A 3,263-nucleotide genomic window follows, 5' to 3' on the forward strand; every position below is an offset into this window, starting at 1 on the left:
TATTCTTACAATTGTACTTCCTACTATCTTATTAAAAACTATTTTATAAACACTGGAATTTCATTGAATAAATCTCTACCAAATCACAGGTGTATGTATGTGTGTCTCTCTCTCCCTCTCTCTCTGCCTCTGTCTCTCTCTCTATCTATCTCTCTCTCTCTATATATATATATATATCCATGTATGCATATACATGCGTGTGTGTGTATTCCCATTAATATACTTTTTATGCATGTATATATATGTGTGTATGTAAATATACATTTGTTTATATACACACAGACACATATGTATATGAATGTTATAAGTTTACTACGATGCTACTATATATTTCGATCGTTTACTTACTTATATTATGATTGATTTTGTTTTTCTTTAAATAATTGGATATATAACCAGTAAATCCACGCGTAATAAAAAAACCTAATCGTGTATAGAACTTGACTTCTACCGTATACTTATATATAAACTTCGTGTTTTAATGCAATTGCATATAAGTTTTCTTTTATTTCCTTTGTTTTGTAAAGCTATAAAGCAGCAATTATTTGATATAGTTCAGAAATCAAGTCCGTTAAATAATAAATATAAGCAATAATCAATAATCATTGTCTTACCTTGTTTTCCATTAAGTAAACTGTAACAAGTGCTTGTCAAAATCTTGTCAAAATGTTTTTTCACATAGTTTTGTTATAGTTAGCTGTTTCTCCAAAAATGTAAAAATGACATATATATATACATACATATATATATATTTCTATATGTACATATCTATGTATGTATGAAATGTATATGTAATTTTTTGGAATATTTACGTATATGTAGTTTTTTTTTAAAAAGTAATGTTATAAATTTAAATGATAGCTCGTATCTTTAATTGTTTTAACCATTTAATGTACTTTGCCTCTTTTTTTTTTTTTTGGTTCGTTTTCTATTCAATAATACAGTAAAATTATTATGAATTAATTGATATGTTCACTTTTAATAAATCCGGTGCGTGTAAAATCACTGTTTTTTTCTTCTTTCCTTCGAGCATGCTATTCATTGAATAACGAACAGGACGAACGGCAAGAGTGCGCATGTGTGTATCGCAGTCGAAGAGTGGAAAAAAATACAAGAAGGGTATAGGGGGAGATGATAGCGTTAGTTATATATATATAAAAAAAGAAGTATGACAGATTGAAAAAGAAAAAGAAAATAAATAAATAAATACAAAAAAACAACAAAAAAAAACTAAAAACAAAACAAGATGCGATAGAGAGAAAACGGTTATAAAGTTTTGAGATATGATGTTTCGACTTCCATCATTCAGTCCCGTTTAGTTCTGTCCACAGCGGCAGAACTTTTTTCTTCTCTTTCTTGGTAGGCGTCTGCGAAGCAGTAGCATTCTTGTGGGAGTTCCTCTCGCGTTGTTCCTGTCTGCAGCATCAGTAGTGGCTGTTAACAGCTGTAGCTACGTAGGTAAAACCGTTCGCTTCGTGCGTGCGTTTAATAGAAATGATATACAAAAAATAAGACTGAAAGAAATAAGAATATCTTTCATATTATCTGGAAACGCTGGTTCCATTATCGGCGTAATTCTTCTCTTTTCAATTGTGACAGGAATTCTTTATATTTGAGACGAACGGACATTCTGTTTTTGTCATTGAGTTAGAAAATTCTGTCTAAATATATTTTAAGAAAATAATGCGTGATTTTCTTTTTCTTTCTGTTTTTATATGTTTATTTACGTGCGGCTTTTTAAAAACTTTTCATTTAGTTATATTGGTGAAGAATACGTTATTAGAAGAATAAGTAATAAAGAATTATAGATTATAAGACTAAAAATATAAGAGTATCTTTTTATTCATTTTTAGTTTGTTTTCTTTTGCGGACTGTGAGCCTCATATTCATAGTTCTTGTTGTTTACCAACGTTTCGTCCAACTCATCTTCTGGCTTTATTCAAGTGGTTAATAGTTACGGGATAGCAAGGCTAAGTCTTCTGACTGTATTCCCAGTAATTAATGCATTTGAAGGCCAGAATATGAGTTGTGCCGAAACGTGGTGAAACAAAAAACACTATGAAGATGAAAAAAAAAGTGAATACCCCCCCCACACACACACAAATACACGCATTCTGTAAATTCGTCTGAAAGGATTAAAAAAAATGAAATAATATTTTCTTTTATATACGGGGTGAGTCACGGGAAACGGATGCTTTTAGAACTCCCCGTGCTTTTCTTAGGTAAGGGATAAGAAGTGGTGAAAGGTACTCTTTAAACCTGTTTAAGATGCTGTTAAGTTTGTTGTTATTTTTTATCTTTTATCTTCCATCCATACTTCTGTTCAGTCTTGAAAGACAAAGGATACCTAATAGGAGGCAGTAGAACGTGTAAATATGAGGCAAGGGTTGCGTAATCACCAACCACACCTCTCCTGAATCGGCACTGTTTAATCCAGTGGCAAGGAGAAGACCAGGACGACTGGAAACAATGCCAAGATAAGCGGAGAGTACATGCAGCACCTGAAACTCCTAAATTGTCACCCATTTAGTACTGACCAGCTCCAATGTTGCTTAACTTCGGTGAACCAGCGGGAACCGGTGTGTCAACTTGATTATACCGTACCTTAATATGTTTTACCTTTTACTTTAAATTTTGTTTTAGTTACTTATATATTTTGAATTGCTTTTCTTTCCGTAATGGAGATGATTCTTCTCTTTTCTATTTTGACAAGAATTATTTATTTTTGAAACGAACGCACATCGCTGAATAAAAACATTCTGTCTAAAAAAAAAAAAAAAAAATTAAAGTAATGCGTATTTATTTCTATTTTAATATGTTTATTTACGTGCGTTTTTATAAAATGTTCCTTTAGTAATATTGGTGAAGTATAAGTTATTAAAAGAATAAGATAAGTATCACAGGGTATAGGTTTTATATTATTTGAAACAATAAAAACATGTGTCACACGACGATGAGAATTAATCCTATGTACTAAACATTGTTTACCAAATTTATGTACCTTTAAAAAAATTAAAATCTGAATAAAATGATACTAAAATTAGCTGTAAGATCGTTATTCAAATTTTACAAGTAATTCATTAAATAATTCAAATTACAAAAATTCCCTAAAATGTAAGACTTAAGCTTAGTGGGTCTTGAAAGAAAATTGAAATTCATCGAATCTTTATTAATTAGAAACTACCAACTATTATTGATCATAATGATTAAAACTAGTCTGAAATATTTCAGTTTGCATTAGAAGGCTGTGCACATATTGTAAC

General features: G+C 30.4%; 1 protein-coding gene across 1 annotated transcript in view; it reads right to left on the bottom strand.

Annotated features, from left to right (window-relative positions):
* The window catches only part of LOC145276947 (tachykinin-like peptides receptor 99D), a 775,418-nt gene extending 774,080 nt beyond the window's left edge, over positions 1 to 1,338 (bottom strand). The window contains exon 1 of the mRNA XM_080128452.1: positions 615 to 1,338. The gene's annotated coding sequence lies outside the window, so the exon portion shown is untranslated. The remainder of the gene's footprint in view (positions 1 to 614) is intronic.
* Between the last annotated feature and the right edge of the window lie 1,925 nt (positions 1,339 to 3,263).

Source organism: Euprymna scolopes, chromosome 5, assembly GCF_053919585.1.
Source record: "Euprymna scolopes isolate OS-2025 chromosome 5, ASM5391958v1, whole genome shotgun sequence".
Classification (NCBI taxonomy): Eukaryota; Metazoa; Mollusca; class Cephalopoda; order Sepiida; family Sepiolidae; genus Euprymna; species Euprymna scolopes.